The sequence below is a fragment of the Dermochelys coriacea genome, chromosome 7 (genome assembly GCF_009764565.3).
Source record: "Dermochelys coriacea isolate rDerCor1 chromosome 7, rDerCor1.pri.v4, whole genome shotgun sequence".
Taxonomy (NCBI): Eukaryota; Metazoa; Chordata; order Testudines; family Dermochelyidae; genus Dermochelys; species Dermochelys coriacea.
The window spans coordinates 110,595,337-110,613,199 of NC_050074.1; the positions used below are offsets into that span (position 1 = coordinate 110,595,337).

Below are 17,863 nucleotides of genomic sequence, written 5' to 3' on the forward strand. Positions count from 1 at the left end.
ACTCAGTAAAAGACTTAAGGGTGGCAATTCTGCAACAGAAAAGATTCAAAAACTGCTAATCTTGAATTAATATGCAAACTAGATACCATTAACTTGGGTTTGAATAGAGCCTGGTAGTGGCTGGGTCATTACACATATTGAATCTATTTCCCCATGTTAAATATCCTCACACCTTCTTGTCAACTGTCTAAATGGGCCATCTTGATTATCACTACCAAAGTTTTTTTTTTTTTTTTTTCCTCCTGCTGATAATAGCTCATCTTAATTAATTAGCCTCTTACAGTTTGTATGGCAGCTTCCACATTCTCTGTATGTATGTATATCTTGTATATGTGTGTATATACTTACTATATGTTCTATTCTATGCATCCGATGAAGTGGGCTATAGCCCACAAAAGCTTATGCTCAAATAAATTTGTTAGTCTCTAAGGTGCCACAAGTACTCCTGTTCTTTTTACTTTTGCTATGAGAGTGCCCAAAAGTTCCTATCAAGATTTGGAGCTTCATCATGCTAAGTGCTATAAAATCATTTAGCAAGACAGTCCCTGCTTCAAAGATCTTGCAGCCTAATTTGACATTATTTCATCATCCTGGGGGGAAGATGATGATTGATGATGATTTAGGTGGTGATTTTTCACCTCCTAAGTGCTTGTGTTAACTCATCAACCCAGTCTGTCCCTAGGTGAATGTTGGATCTCTTCCTTTTGCTATTCAAGGTCATTGCTGAGACATATCTGGGCATGTTATTTCTGGCCAATGCAGATATGGTAATACAGGTATGTTCTGTGGTAATTTTTAGATTGTATTCCTCCATTACACCCAAAGGAACTATGCACAGAAAAAAAATCAAGATTATGCCAAATTACTTTTTTTTTTTAACAAATTAAATTATAACACTATTTGAACCTTCTTTAGAAATGTATGCAGGTATTGTATTTATATAGCACATTTTTTTGTTCAAGGACTACAGTAGATTCTGTGATGAAAAGTGGCGTGATTTTTAAAATTGAATAAAGTTGTTAAAGGAGAACTTGTTTAAACTGAGATTAGAGAGTAGTTTTTATAATTTTCAGCAAAATGGCCCCTTTTCTGCAATAAATTAGATGCTCCCATCTTTTCAAAGTCCAAGTGCAAAACTAAAAACAAACAAAAAAGACCACTTTGAGTCCTTGCGGTATCTCAAGTACTGTGCAATGTAACAAGATTATTGTGTAGTTATATTGGGTTCTTCTCTCAAACTTATCAAAATATTAGCATCAATAAGACTAAACCAAATGCTTTTTTGTTAGCATAAAGTCTTTTTAAATTCCAAGACTGAAATAAAGGAACACCAGCTCATTCAGCTTGTCTTCTGAAAGAGAGCACCTCTGACCAGAGAGGACTAGATTTTTACAGTGAGTTGCAGCACTCAGGACCAGCTGTGTTTGTTACAGCATTTATATATCTGAAAGCTAATGGTTTCAGGAACATGGATTCACCAAGGGCAAGTCATGCCTGACCAACCTGATTGGCTCTGTGAATATGGGGAAAGCGGTGGATGTGATGTACCTTGAATGTAGCAAAGCTTTTGATATAGTCTCCCACAGTATTCTGTGGTGGGATGGCTGCCTCACAAAGGCAGAAGAAGGGTTAAAGCTGCCTTGGGGAGGCTGTGCAGAACCCAGTCAATTAGAAGAGGGCTTATGGAGCCAGCTAATAGGGAGAAGGCTTAGTGGAGCAGCCAGTCAGGGCCAGGCTGGCCTATATAAGAAGGACTGCTGAGCAGAACAGAGGCAGTCTCCCTGGAAGCCAAGGGGGGGAGGACTGGCTGCCCTGTGAGGGAGAGGGCACGCCCTCCTGCCCACCCACCCAATTGTGGGCAGGGTTAGGGGAGCAAGAGGGAGCTCCAGACAGAGGCCTTGATACAAGGGCAGAGAAAGTGCTAGGGCTGTGGGGAAGTGGCCCAGGGAAACAGATGGCGGATTAGGAGGAGGGGCAGTACGTGGCTACTGGCTATAAGGTCCCTGGTAGGACCCAGAACAGCAGGTGGGCCCGGGTCCTCCTCCTCCACTGGGGAGTGGCCAGTGCATGGACTGCAGTTTGTCACTGACGTGAGTGGCTAGATCAGAGACTGCAGTTTGCCACCAAGGGAAGTGGCTGTACTGAGGACTGTCAGGTCCCCTGGAAGGGGGAGAGAACCGAGTGGGGCACAGCTGGAGGGCTGTGTCTAGAAGACGACGCCGCGGTCTGGGGAATGACGTGGGTCCTAAAGGTGGAGGCAAGAGTGACGATGGGCAAGACACCACTAGACTAGCTCTTATTTCACCAGAGTGCCTCGTTCCCAGAACAGCCAGCAGGTGGCACCACGGTGGTGAGTCTTGCCCCGTTACAATTCTTGCCAGCAAGTTAAAGAAGCATGAATTGGATAAATGAACTATAAGGTGGATAGAAAGCTGGCTAGATTGTTGGGCTCAATGGGTAGTGATCAACAGGTCGATGTCTAGTTGGCAGCTGGTATCGAGCGGAGTGCCCCGGGGTCAGTCTTGGGGCTGGCTTTGTTCAACATCTTCATTAATGCTCTGGACGATGGGATGGATTGCATCCTGAGCATGTTCGCAGATGACACTAAGCTGCGGGGGAGAAATACACTGGAGGGTAGGGATAGGGTCCAGAGGTACCTAGACAAATTGGAGGATTGGGTCAAAAGAAATCTGAGGTTCAACAAAGATTAGTGCAGAGTCCTGGACAGAAGAATCTCATGCACTGCTACAGGCAGGGGACCGACTAGCTAAGCTCCAGTTCTGCAGAAAAGGACCTGGGGATTACAGTGAATGAGAAGCTGGATATGGGTCAACAGTGTGCCCTTGTTGCCAAGAAGGCTAACGGCATATTGGGCTGCATTAGGAGGAGTGTTGCCAGCAGACTGAGGAAAGTGATTATTCCCCTCTATTTGGCACTGGTGAGGCTACATCTGGAGTACTGCATCCAGTTTTGGGCCCCCCACTACAGAAAGGATGTGGACAAATTGGAGCTAGTTCAGCGGAGGGCAACAAAAATGATTAGGGGAATGGGGCACATGACTTATGAGGAGAGGCTGAGGGAACTGGGCTTATTTAGTCTGCAGAAGAGAAGTAGTAAGGGGGGATTTGATAGCCGCCTTCAACTACCTGAAGGGAGGTTCCAAAGAGGATGGAGCTTGGCTGTTCTCAGTGGTGGCAGATGATAGAACAAGGAGCAATGGTCTCAAGCTGCAGTGGGGGAGGTCTAGGTTGGATATTAGGAAACACTGTTTCACTAGGAGGGTGGTGAAGCACAGGAATGGGCTCCCTAGGGAGTTGGTGGAATCTCCATCCTTAGAGGTTTTTAAGGCCCAGCTTGACAAAGCCCTGGCTGGGATGATTTAGTGGGTATTGGCCCTGCTTTGGGCAGGGGATTGTACTAGATAATAAACCCTAATCTTCTATGATTCTATGAAATTTGTAAGATGGTAGGCTGTTTGCCATATTTTGGTCATACTGTCAACTTCCTCTGACTGTAGAGTGCTCTGGATTGCATTGGATGCCACCTTCCTGATTTACAAAGCAAACTCCTCTATTGAAATGTCACTTAAGCCAGGAATTGAAGCATAATCCTCCTTGACATGACTCGTGACAAGAATTTGTCTGCGGTTGAAAATCCTTACGCATTTCAGGAACTTAATTGCAGGCTGCCCACTCAATTGTCAATAGCAGAATGAAACAGGTGCACCAACTTGCTACTTTGATCAGTTGTTATCTTCAGCCCTAAGAAACCTTTGAGAAGTTTCCACTGAAAACAGAGTATGTGTCTCAAGGAAAAACAGGTCTTCCTTTGCTTTTGATAAAATGGGAGTGCAGTTTCTGGCTTTCAAATGTAGCCATTAGGTCAATGATTGGCTTGCACACTTCATTAATAAAACACAACACAATCTTCAGCATTAAACATCGTGTTTCATCTGACAACACTCTTGCAAGTTCCCCCAGCAAATATGGGGCCAAGTTGTCACACCCCCATTTCTTCTTCAATAAAGCTGTGTTGACACGGAAAGTGCTTTTCATGGTACTAAACAGCAGCAAACCATGTTCTGCAAGAATTTTCCACCATCTTTAAATACCTATCCAGGAAAATCTTTTACTCTCTCATTTGCTGATATATTTGCAATGTGGGATCTTCGTTGTGGCATTTTCTGGAAAAAAAAATCAATGTTCCCTTGCCCCTCAGTATGATCCAACATTTTTCATGGTCTTTCTCTATTAAGGGATATTATGAAATATGTGACAATATGTTGTATAAATTTTATACATAATACTCAGGTGCATAATTACCAAAATTCCCTGGGGTATACTCTATGGCTTTATAAATGAGCTGACAATAAAACCCTTTTATAGGCTTAGCTGGTGCAATACACTGCCACAGGAACCTGAACTCATAATTTTGAGCTTGTTTATCTGATATTGCAATATTCCCACTCCCAAGTAAATTTTACATTACACACTATTGCTTTGATATTGTTGGATCCCCCCCAGCCTGGTCCCACGTGTCGTGGTGACCTTCAGACTCCTGCTATTTGTATCTGTTCAGGAACTGATGATGATGTTGAAACAAATCATTCTGATTTTTTTTTCCCCCAATCAAAACAATTTAACAAATTCATGCCTAATTGGCTGAATTGTTTTGGATGAGCTGAATTTGTGTTTTTTGGCAAAACAAAAATAAAATAAAAAAAATTTATCGGCTAAAAATTTATGCCTAGCTCTAGTCCCATTACAAGTCTTCATCTGTGGCATCCCTTGATCTGGGGGTCTTTCCCTTACTTGATCTGAAGGGCAGATTATTTGTGTGTGTGTGGTGGTTTTTTTTTTTTTTTTTTTTTTTAAGGCTTAAGACGCCCTTCCCCCCCCCCCCCGCCCTCGGCCTATGTTTTATCAGTTTTTTTTTTTTTTTTTTTTTTTTAAACTCAGAGATGATGATCAGTCACTCAAAAGCAGAGGATATAGAATCCTAGACATGTAGGCTGGACCAAGTGGTGTGGTGTCTTTTTTTTTTTGTTTTTGTTTTTGTTTTTGTTTTTTGTCCAACCTATTCTTAAAAACCTTCAATGATGGGGATTCCACAATCTCCCTTTTGAAAGCCTATTCCAGAGTTTAACTATCCATATAAGTTTTTCCTAACATCTAACTTAAATCTCCCTTGATGCAGATTAAGCCCATTACTTCCTGTACTTCATTGATTTTATCCTTCTTAAGTGTAGTACTTCGCACTTGTCTTTATTTAATTTCATCTTGCTGATTTTAGACCAATTGTAATCCTGTTCTCCAAAGTGCTTGCAGCAACACGTAGCTTTGGTATCATCTGCAAATTTTATAATCATACTCTCCAGCCCTTTATCCAAGTTATTAATGAAAAATATTGAATAGAGCTGGACCAATGATTGACCATTGAAGAACCCCACTAGATTTGCCCTCCCAGTTTGACAAACAACCATTAACAACTATCCTTTAAGTATGTTCTTTCAACCAGTTTTTTGAACCCACCTTATAATCATTTCATCTAAACCACATTTCCCTCGTTTGCTTTTGAGAATGTCCTGGTAGACTGTGTCAAAAACCTTAGTATACCAAGATAGATCACGTTCACTGCTTCCCCCCATCCACTAAACCAGTGACACAGTGAAAAAGGAAATTAGGTTGGTTTGTCATGATTTGTTCTTGACAAATCCATGCTGGCTATTCCTTGTAACCCTAATATCCTCTAGGTGCTTACAAATAGATTAGTTAGTAATTTGTTCCAGTATCTTTCCAGGTATAGGCTGACTGGTCTAATTTTCTGGGTCTTTTGTTCCCCGTTTTAGAGGGAGTTACTATGTTTGCCCCTTTCCAGTTCTGGGACCTCATCCATGAGCTCTCTAAAATTGACACATGATAGAGAGAGAGAACTGGAAATCAGCTAGTGCACTGCTCATGAGTATCAATACTGCCAACTCCTTGCTAGTCATGAGGTGTGCTGTTGGCAAAGCAGACTAATGCAATCCTTGGATGTATAAATGGGAGTTGGAAAGTGATGTCCCCTCTGTGTACAGCAGTGGTGACACTAATACAGCAATACCACATACCGTCCTGGTGCTCACATTCTAAATAGGAAGTTGAAAAGGTGCAGAAAAGAGTTTCTCAAAAAAGAAGATTGAGAGGTGACTTGATGGCAGCATGTAAGTACCTCCAGGGGGAGAAAACACTGGGTAATAAAGGGTTCGTAGTCTAGTGGAGAAAGGCATAACAAGAATCTATGGCTGGAAGCTGAAGCCAGACATATTCCTAATTTGAACAAGGCACACATTTGTAATGGTGAAGGATGATTGAACCATTGGAACAAACTATCAAGGGCATTGGCTGGGTGGTTTTTCCCCCTCCCCCCATCTCCCGAGGTCTTCCTCTACAGTCCTGCTTATAGCATATGCTTCAGAGACAAATGGTGAGCAGATTGCTGCCAAATCTGATGTACTTCTCCCTTCTGTTGGCTAACTCTGGGCCAGATTCTTCCCCCTTTCTGACCTTGAGAAGTCCTTTACTCTGTGAGAAGCCCTAACTGAAACATGAGAGGACAAATCTACACCTCCAGCAGGACCAGGGCACAAGGCTGCTGCAGCCAATGGAACAAACGGGCTGAAGACTCATGGCACCACTTGTGGAGTTTGTGGAGGCCCCCAGGTCTGCATGTGTGTTGACCCTGCCCCATTCCCATCACTACCCTCTGTGCCACTTCAAGTGGGACAGGCAGCATTCTCCAGTGTGCATTGCTTCCCATGGGGTGCCTTTTGGGAGGGATTGCAGGTGTGCTGGTCCCTGTGGGGAGTGAAAGTGTGGGGGGAAGACTACTTGTGCTCTCTTCTGACCTTATGCACCTTCACGCTGAACAGTCACAATCTAGTCCCTATTGAATACCAAAGATATAGCTTCCCAAAGACCACAGATGAGCGATGGCATGCGGCAGGATGAGATTTTTATTTCAGGAATTTGTCAGTTTGTAACAGTACCTCTCTAACCTCCACAATGAGTCTAACTAGTTGATAATAAAACTGTCTTATGAAAGCTAGGAAAGTAGCCCTCCTAGATGGTAGCAAAGTGACTCCTTGTGTGTTGTGTATGGAATTGTTCTTAGGGATTCTATTGCACACAGTATTTGGTATAGCAGTAAGACAAGCTCTATGGTCTGTAATAGGAGATCTTCTCTTCTCCTCTCCAAATCTGGGAGCCAATTGCATGCATCTGAGAGCAGCCTTTAATCCACAGGATTTTAAACACCTATTCTGGCAGATTTATGTTTTGAAAACCGGTAAGGCAGCTAGCCATCTGAACATCAGTAGTGAATGCTGATTAGTACATTGGCTTTTCAAAAGCTTTCACTGTGCTCTTATGTGTGTTTTCTTTTGTTTTAGCATATTTATAGAGAAACAAGCAAACAAAAACTCCCTGAAATATGAAGCTTACGGGGAATCTTGAACTGGCAAGTTACAGTTATGTCAATAAGTCTAAGATTCTTACAAAAACCTTTAAAATGTAGCCTGAGGTTTGCATTAATATTTACACTAAATCCCCACCATTTGCAAATTGCTTTCTTTCCCCTTTGGACTCTCATGAGGATGAAATACATTTTCACCAGACACCTAGACATGGAGTCAATTTTCACAACAGTGGGAATCTCATTAGGGCTTGTCTGGCTGTTGAAGGCTTCCTTTCTTCGGCAGCAGAATGGTGAGCTACTTTTATAGTCAAACTTGAAAGCAGGCACAACTTCTTTCAGTTTGCTAGCTAGTCACATATTTCTGGCAGGACGATGGTGTCTGCTCTCTGCTGTGTTCTGGGAGGAGGAAGAGAGGATTCAATCATGTGGTGGAGCTTTTGGTCTGCTGGACCTCAGCTCTGTTCTAGTCCAGCTTCTACTTTGGGTAAGAAAAGAGAACCCCAACATGACTTCATTTCAGCCAAACTCCTTGCTGCAGAAATGGGATACCAGGTATGGTGTCTAAGTTCACTCAGATTCCATGGTGATGGGATGCAGAGTTACAATCTAGATAGGACTTAAAATATATATTTTTCCAAATTACTTTTTTATAAATATGGCCTCTTTATAAGCCAAATGTGTATGTGTGTATTTATATACTGGCATTTCTAGAGTACTTGTCAGAATGGTATAACTGCTGTACTGTTTGGTGATGAGTCATACCTGAACTAGAGCCTGATTTAACCACTTGTGATCATGAGTCATTCCTCTGCTAGGCTCCAGCCAATCCACAAGTCAGGAGCTGATCATGTGACTCTCGGAGCAGGTATATAAACCTCAAGGAGAAACAGCAGCTCAGTTTGTTTAATGTCACTTCATGGCTTGGAACTCTCCTCAGCCTGATAGTGGTAACAAACTCCACCGGCCTCAGCCTGCTCCAGCCCTGCTCACGTTCCAGCCTCGGTCTTGTTCCTGGACTTATTCTTGCCTTGTTCCATGACTGCTCTGGAACCCTGATTCTGACCCACAGTTCCAACCACTAGTCCTCACCATGCCTATCATGGTTTCTGAGAGTTCTAATGCACCCACACCCAGCAGCACTATCAGCACCATATGTTGCCTTTGAGCACCCCAGCAAAGTAGCATGCAGCCCAGAGAATAGCTACAGAAGACGTACAGAATATGGCTACAGAAGACTCCAATGGCCTGCCAGAGCCAAAGAGAAAAGGAATAAACAAGCTTTTCAACACAATGAACAATGAATTGTTGGCCATGAGATACCTAGACATTTGGATGCAATAATATTTAGCATTCATAGACCTTTACATCTTCAAAGTGTTTAGTGAACATTAAATAATTAATCTTTATAATACCCCTCAGTGATATGTAAATATCACCTCCTTATTACAGGTTGGGAAATTGAAACAGAGAGGTTAAGTGATTTGCTAAAGGCTACAGAAGATGTCAGTGTCAGATGGGTTTAGAACTTTGGACTTCCTGGCTTGTCCTGTGCACAGACTGACTTCAGTCTTGTATGAAGTGGGACTCTTCAATGGAAAGTGTTTGTTTGCATTTTGGTCAGACTTAAGAAATACATCTATGTACCCCTAGGTGCTTGTTCCCTTCAGTAAAGATGATATCAAGACAATGCTTTTCCTTAATGAAGTTGGGAAACATTTTGCTAGCTGTCTTGATGGGAAATGATGTTCTTAGATAAGTCAGAGTTGAAGTAAACTCGTACTGCAACTCACCTTGAAGAAAGCATTTATTTGACAACTAAGTCGTAATTTGAATGGTAAGATTTTTTTTCCCAAAGTCTAATGATGATTTGATGACCTTTTATGCAACTGCAAGTCATTACTATAGCGGAAAAGCTGAACTTGACCTTGCTTTTTTAAACCTCAGTGCTAACTGATGAATTTGCTGACATTTTCCAGTGACCTCTGTGACTTGAAGACTTCCTAGATCTGACTTAATTGAAGATCAGCCTGAATGAAAATGAATTTAAAAAAGTGCTCTGTGGTTTGTGATTTCTGTTGAAACTCTCCTGAGTTTGTCAAGTGTCAGGGATGGAGGTGAATTTTATCATTCAGATACCAACACAAGTTGCACAAGATAATTAAGTGAAGCCTCATTTAAAATAGAGGGGAGAAAAGCACCATGATATTATACTGACAGACTGCTGTCACATAAGACTTGTGAGGATTCTTTAATTGTTCTCTGGATTGTTTCAGACTGGCCTGTTGAGTTAACTCTGTCATGTAGTCTGGAAATATTTAAGTCCCATCAGAGACTCTAGGAAGTTTGACTTCTGCTTTATGTGCCTGGGCAAGATTTTTTGCATTCTCCACAGGAACTTGGATAGCAGTCTTATTAGTAATTAATTATTAATTGATTAGTCTATTCATGTCCCTACTTCTGCTGTGATGAAAGCACCTGGGAATGTCACAATTTTTAAGATAGTCAATGAGGGATTTTCAAAAATGCTCAGCGTTGGCCTAACTCAGCTTTGATGTAACATCAGTAGGAGCGAAGTCCCTCTGAATATCCCATTCCAGGTTTCTTCTAAAAAGATTCTTTTGTACTCCCTTGGTTAGTACCATGCTGCACAAATGAGTCTGGTTATCAGAAGAGTTCCTTTTCTGGGCGGGTGTGCTCGGATGTTGTTCCATGGAGCCTTCCGTAGCATTGCTACCTGCCTTTGTTTTTTTCCTTTTCTCTCCCTTCCTCTCTCTTTCAATTGAGTTTTGCTTCTCATTTCAGATGATCCTGTCCTTCAACTATACCATGAAGTGTTTTAGTTCAACATGCCTGGTAACTACAGCGGCGTGAATATGTTCGGCAAACCCGTGGGGGGAGGAGGGGAGTTGCCTGCTGCTGTGCAACGTGCTGCAGGTCACCAAACTCCCTGTGGGAGGAGGCTGTATTTTGGATGGGATCCACTCAGAATTAGGCTCTCTAACCTTCACTTTCTATATGGTGTGGGGAAAGGCTCAGTGGCCTTCTAATGTTTCCTCTGTTCTCCCATATTCCAGGCTTGCCGACTGACCTGTTTCCTACTTAGCTCCTCAGGGAGTGGATGAATGATCTGGTTCCCCATCCTACTTCAGTGGGTCAGCAATGAAGACTCACTCCCTCTAAAATTCTCTTGGTATCTTCTGAGATGGCAGGCCCTGTCCCCACTCCTATTTATTTCCAGGAGAACCAGGAAATCCTCCAGTGTGTTTTTTATGAGCACTTTGGGCCTCAAAGTGAAACCCAGTAGTCACCCGAGTCCTTTGGAATTTCCCTTTTCAACATTTACCCCCGGGCATGGAAGCTTCTCTTATAATGAGTGGTAAGTACCTGATTCCAGAAGCAGTCCCATCCATTTCAATGTGATTGCTTGTGATGTCCAAGGTCACACAGGAAGTCTCTGGCAGATCAGGGAACTGAAAGTGGATCTACCAGGTCCCAGCCTAACACCCTAACCACCAGCCTATCCTTCATCTCTCTCGCTCATTATAGGTTCAAATGCGCACCCCTTACTTTCCCTAGTGAGCAATTACTCACGCAAGAAGACTCATTGGTTTCAACTGAACTATTTGTGTAAATAAATTCTCACTAAAGTCAGGGTTGCAGAGTCTAACCCTTTACCCATCACTTACTCCAAGTTATGATAAATCTGAGCTTCTTTTCCTCCCTCCCCCCCAGCAAATATGCATTGTTGGAGAGGGTAGGTCACAATAGTTGAATTGAAGAAGATGTATGAACTTAGTGGCCTTCTTCACTTGAGCAATTTGCTGCAGCTCTGTTGGGGTTGCCACCCATCTTGATGTTTTTATGGGAGCATTTAGATTTCTACAGTGCTGTGCTATGACCAGGCATGAAATAGTCATGCTGAACAAACATAAAGGTGGAATCCCTGGGTTACATGTGTACTGTGCACCTGAATGTGTAAGCTCAGTAAATAGTGCAAAGGTTATGATATTGCTGCTTGATAGTTCAGGGTATCATCTGAGCCAAGTTAAGGGGGTGTAGCGCACTGGAGGTAGAGGGATTTAGTGAGCCATAAATATCACACATTAAATAGAACACTACCATACTGATTATCCATGGCCATTTTCCCATTATCAATGCTTAAAAAACAGAACGGCTGGCTTTATATAAAGCCTTAAAAGAAAGCGGAATAAATCTTGCTGTGTTTATTATGGAGTAACTTCCAAGCTTCTTATAAATTTGGTTTTAATTAACAGAAACTTGTCAAAACCACAGCTCATAATTCAGGGCTCTCTTGGGGCTCCAGTAATTAAATGCACTTCTAATTTCAAATTTAAGATGCTGTCCTATTTCACATGGATGTCTCTTTCTGGCTGACTGTATCATTTATCACTGATGCCTCAGGACTGCATGAAACAAATGATGATCAACATCATACATTGTTGACTCAGAAAATTCCACTGTTCAAACATACTACAGATTATTCTTTCAAACCCTTCTGACTCAATAGGCCACTTCTTTGGTGTATGAAAGCCACTCCCTGATCAAAGGCTTGCAGAGGTCCGACCATGTTCCTTCTCACTCTTTGCCCATGTTCTGCCTTCTAGTGCCCCATAGCAAACCCCTTGGACTCCTCCTTGGCCTGGTGATGGCCTATCCATCTCCTTCCACAGTCTAAGTTCTTCTTGGGTTCCTGCTGCATCTGCTCCATTCGTCTCCTACTCCACCCTACCTGATCCTTTCCAGCGTTCAAGCTTTACACTCTAGGACCTTCCCCTGTCTCCCAGTTGTTGCTCCACCAGATCTTCCCCACCTGTTAGCTGCTACTACACACACACACAGTCCATTTTATCTGACCTTCTGCCCTCCTCCAGGCATGCAACTTATTTCCCAATACCTGAACACAAACAAACAAAACCCTGTTCCCCTTGATCTTAAGCAGGATGGGGATAAACACAAAATAGTATCTTATTATTTGTTTGTACAGAGCCCAGCACAATGGGGCCCCATTCTCTGTTGTCCCTGAGGCTCTACCCTTATAAACATGATGCTAATGCTACTATATTGGAAAGGTGTACCTCCCACTCCTCCATTCTCTCTTTTGACTGAACAGACAGTTCATTCTAGGACTTCAAAACAATTGAATTACTCACAGCCCCATGCACCAGACTGTTAATGCTCTCTGCAGGAAGAGTGAGAGGCCCTGTAGGATACGACTGTTCCAAATCGTATCCAAGTGTAGTTAATTTTATAGACTACACCACATTCCTTACCAGAGGTATCAATAAAAAAGGATGCAGAAGAAGAAATGCATCTTTTTAATGAAAGACTTCCGTGCAAATGCCCCTCCACTGCAAACAATTGGGACTAAGCTGTAAAGGCATGTTATTTCTCATCTCCAGAGCTCTCTGTCACAGTCACTGTTGCATCTTCATAAATATTCACCCCACGGGATGTCACCCCGTAAGTCTCATTTAAAGAAAGAAAGTAGATTTGTATTCTTGGTAGCAAAAAGGTGGCGATAATGTTGAAAGAAAAAGTGTCCCTTTTACTTCTGAATCTCAAATATGCTCAATCATTCATTTTAATTTAGACTTAATAGAATAATCCTATGTTAACTAAAAACCTCTGGATTAAGAGTGAGATATATGAGCTTTACACACTCGGACGTTTTCAAAGGCACAAATGGGAGTTAGATGTTTAATTCCCTTAGGGATTGTCTACATGGCACCAGCAAAGTGCACTAGAGGGGCATTATTTGTAGCACTCAATAACGTGCTGCACTCTAACTGCTCCATGTAGACCCTGCTGGCGTGTTCTAAAGGGGGCTTAGTTCATGTTGATGTAGTAGCATTTCAAGCAGAACTAAATTAATGCAAGTTTAATGCAGTACCATTTAGAGTATGGTAGCAGGGTCTACATGGAGCAGCAAGAGTGCAGCATGTTCTTGCGCTCTACAAATAACACGCCTCTGGAGCACTTTGCTGCATCATGTAGACAAGCCCTTACTCTCCTTTGAAAATCCCAGACTATATATTATTTTTATTATTCACTGGTATGTAATTATCAACAATATGATTATCAATGATATTTTAATTATTCCCCTTATGCATTTTTATTTATTAACTATTTATTTTACAGGGGTAGCAAGGAGACAAGTAAATTGTAGGATGAGATTCACTTTGGCAAAATGTCTGAAGAGGAACAGATGAACAGGCATGATTTTATGAATGATAGGTTTGTAAATAGAAGGAAATGACCTCATAATGAACATAAATTTCTAGGAAAAGATAATGTGCACCGGATCTTAAGGAAAAGGAATGATCTACAGGGATCGCTTTTGTGAGCTGCAATAATAAGAAAGCAAATCTGGCTCTAGAAGACAAAAATCACATTCTGTGGACTCTGTAGACGGGAAGGATGGTTTTGTGGTTTTGGTATAAGACTGGGATTCAGAATATTTGAGTTCACTTCTTGTATGACCTTTGGGCAAATCCTTTGGCAAAACCCAAAACAGGGTGCCTCATTTCTCTGTAAGATGAAAATAATAATACAACTTTTCTCACATCCTTTATCTGTCTTGTCTACTTGGATTGCAAGCTCTGCAATCTCTTATTATTACTTGCGGCCTTGCACAAAGCAGTCTTGATCTTGGTGGGAGCCTCTAGGCAATACCATAATACAAATAAGAAATAAATACTAATCTGAAGTGGTTCTGATATGGAATCAATCAAATATCCAGTGAATCTATTATGTGCTCGATTGTAGAATCTCTGCTCACACTGAGGAACACTGGATGGGTAGATGTATTGGTTTCAATGGGACCCACTTGCATCAATGCTCACTGTAAGAGCAGTAAAGTATGATTAATGCTTTTCAATCCTTCTTATAGGAGCAATGTGTTCTCTGCTGGGATATATACCAAAGACTATCAGGCTATGTCTATTCTTGGAGCTGAGGCTGTGATTCCCAGCTCATGTAGACATACCCATGCTAGCACTGGTACAACTGGCATGCAAAAGTAGCAGTGTAGCTGGGTAGCATGGGCAGAAGTTTGGGCTAGCCACTTGAGTACATACCCAGGGAAAATGAGGAGGGGCAATACATACTCAGGACTTTTCAATTCTGTGCAATTAAAGTTTATAGAGTAATATGCAGAATCTCTTTTGGTAGGAGGGCATTCGTATTTAAACATCATTTTGTTTTCTGTTTTCCCAGGTGTATCCTGAAATAATGCACATTTTGACTCCACCAGTCTGAGACAGATCTAACATTTATGGGAGGCTTTGAAGGGAAGAATGTACCTCTATCTTCTAACAAAGGAGGGGTGTGAACCTTTATCAGTCATGATTCTGGAGAACATGTTGGCCATCCTTCTGGAGCTGGGCCACAGAAGGTCTATGGAGGTAACATATATGGACACACAGAGCTAATGGACCATTAGTTAGAGCTGGGAAACCCATTAGAAACTGGCAGATTTAGCCCCACTTTCATATTTGTGAACTGTCCATGAACAATCTGAAAACAACCTGAATTTTTTACGGACACCTAGCTTTAACTACACTATCTGTCTATCTATAATAAATAAAACAATTGACATTTATGTGAAACTTGCATTTGGTTTTTACCCAGGTGTGATGCAAATGCACACCTTCTGCTCCCAGCCTTCCCACAAAAACACCTACACATATACACTCTTTCTTCATATTGCTTTGTTTTGAGGGCTCAAACCCAGGCTGAGTTTGTAATGAAACTGAAAGCCAGGTGAGTTTCACATAACTTGGAATGGGTTTTGTAAACAATTCACACAACTCTGGGGGCACAGTCCACAGCCCACTGAAGTTAATGGGAGCCATCCCACTAACTTCAGCAGGTCTTGTGTCAGGGCCTAGAACAATACGTTAGTGAAGGCTTCAAGAACCTTATTTCCGTTAAGCATCTACACACATCTTAGTCAGCCATCTGCTAAGTAGCATTCAGAAACCAGAGATTGCCATGAGCTGTGGCTGTAAAAGGATAAGCTTCATTCCCGTGGAAGAAAAAAATTATAGCAGTGTAACATAATACCATTAATTCCTTCGGTTATATCACCAGAGCACTCAAATTACAGACACTGTTTACACTGCAGAAACTGTCTATTTTGTAGTGTTGCCAATAGGAACAACATTGTCTTTCTAACTAGACTTTATGAAACTGCTGGCCCCAGGCCTAACCAGTGTTACAGTTAATACAAGTTATATGGGGTAGACTAGAGAAAATCACTGTAATTCCTTTAGTTACCATTTGTATTCAAACTATTTGATAATGGACTGTCTCTGAAATATCCTAATTTGCATTAAAATATGTTTCTAACCCAAAAGGAAAATGATGTGGAAGTTTTCTGATGGGGAACACAGTGGTAAGAGATGGGGGGGCAAGGGATCTACAATATCAAGTCGACTTATCAAGTCAAGATTTTCAAAGGTACAAATGGCAGGCCCTTAGACTCAGATCCTCAAGGGAATTAGATGCCTACATACTTTTTGAGGATCGGGGTCTTTAAAAAGGAGTAAAGTCAGTGGGAGTTAGGCTTTTGTCCATGCCTTTAAAATAGCTTCTTTAACCTTTCACCTCCCTTGGTTTATGTTCCTTTCTTCTCTTGCATTTCGCAACTTTTCCAGACTGGTTTTTTCCTTGCCTTCCTGATTCCTTTTTTTGTTGGATACCTTCTCTGAGTCAGTTAGCTGAGTCTCAGGATTTTAATTTCCTTCCTTTACATTTAGGGCCTTTTAGATTACCTTCCTCTCTTTATTTGAAAATCCCTTGTTCTAAAGTTCTGGGTCACAAGTGCTAGGTTATGGTCCAATCTCTTCCCCTGAGGCTGTTGAAGTGAATTATCTTAGTGTCTCTGTTACTCAGCCTCTCCACATTTAATCCCTATATGTTAACAGTCAGCAACACAAGGGAAAAATCCATCTTTTGAGAGCTCACAATGTTTACCAAGGTCATCAGATTTTCTTGTCTCAGGTGAGTAAGTAAAGAGCATGGAGAAATTAACCATAATAATTGGGAAGGGGGGCAAAGAGGGAACCACAACAAACCAACGCACAACTCCTCACCTTCAGATTTCTTATGCTGTAGATCCCTCTAGTGATGCCTCTGCTAAGCTATCCTATCACAGAGCAACGGCCTGGAGCATGCAGATGAATGTATTTTAGCGCATGTATAAACTGTTGCCTATGCAGTGACTCAGGCCTCAGCCAGACGATGCCTCCTGTGAGGAGAGGCAGAGGCAAACCCGTGCGATGGAGACAAACAAGCCTAAACCCTAAACCCAGAAACCTGGCAGGAACAGTAATATAAATAATAGACTAATGTTACACTATGAAGTGACATCAAATACTTGCTTAGGAAAATAATAAACTATAAATTACCATCTCAATAAAACATTTTTTCAACAACATGCTGTGTCATCTCCACAGAGAGTCAGCTCCTCCTCTCCCTACCTGCAAAGTCCAGTTTCACCCCTACTCTCCTGCCTTCGCTCTCTTATCCTGCACCTGTCCTATGCTGCTGCGCTGCGCTGATGGCACCTCTTTCCAGCTGCAAACGACAGCTCCTCCTCCAGAGAGCGACACCCATTTCCCCGGGCACCCAAACCGCATTCCCTCTGCCAGGGCCCTGTTGGTCAACCTTATCAGTCATACGTTCTGTGCCCCTCACAGCCGGGCACCTGGCATGCTGCCCTTCATGGTCCATCTTTCTCTAACAGAGCTTCCCCAATCTGGCCAGCATGCTCCCGTCACGCCTTCCCAGTGTCCCTTTTGGGCGATTCCAAGCCCCCTCCCCAGCTCGAGCTGCCCTCTCATTGGCAGTCTCTCTCCCTTGGACAGCAGCCTGAGCTGCTGCATCACAGCTAGGGCCGGGGCCAGGGTTACTATGCACCTACTAGCATGACTTTACATTTTGTTTTGCAGCTGCCCCAGTCCTGTAGCTCAGCTCATCCAGGGAGAGAGCATCTTTTAAGTCCATTTGCACTAATTATAGCCAATCTTGATCCCTTCTGTAAGGTGGCTAGAGCCCCAAATCTCATCCTCTTACTCCCCAACACAGATTCTCCAGCTTTCTTCGCAGCCAGGGGCTCTGAGGAGGAGTGTTTTGGATGAGGTGTACAGGACAATTTCTCATTACATGCAGAGCTGTGCCAGGGGCATGGCTGGGGAGGGGAGGCAGGGGCAATGGATTCTTCCTAAAAGCGTGGGGGGGAGCATGAGGCCCCACCCCCTCCTTGGCCCTGCCCCTCATTTCCTGCCTGAGGCCCTACCACCTAGATAAGCTGGAAGCCGGAGCCAGGCTGGGGAGCCCGGGCCCCTCTACCTGCCTGGGATGGGTGGGGGCCCAACAGCAGTCC

General features: G+C 42.6%; 1 long non-coding RNA gene across 5 annotated transcripts in view; it reads left to right on the forward strand.

The window, feature by feature from the left end:
- Window positions 1-15,083, forward strand: part of LOC119859082 — a 29,193-nt gene extending 14,110 nt beyond the window's left edge. For 2 of the 5 annotated variants that reach the window (XR_005294093.1, XR_005294091.2), the window contains 4 exons: window positions 10,258-10,308; window positions 10,530-10,831; window positions 13,615-13,710; window positions 14,692-15,083. This is a non-coding gene — a long non-coding RNA (uncharacterized LOC119859082). Of the gene's footprint in view, window positions 1-9,431; window positions 9,570-10,257; window positions 10,309-10,529; window positions 10,832-13,614; window positions 13,711-14,691 lie in introns of all 5 variants that reach the window. The other 3 variants (XR_005294094.2, XR_005294092.2, XR_006282841.1) reach the window with 2 other exon arrangements.
- The last annotated feature ends 2,780 nt before the right edge of the window (window positions 15,084-17,863 follow it).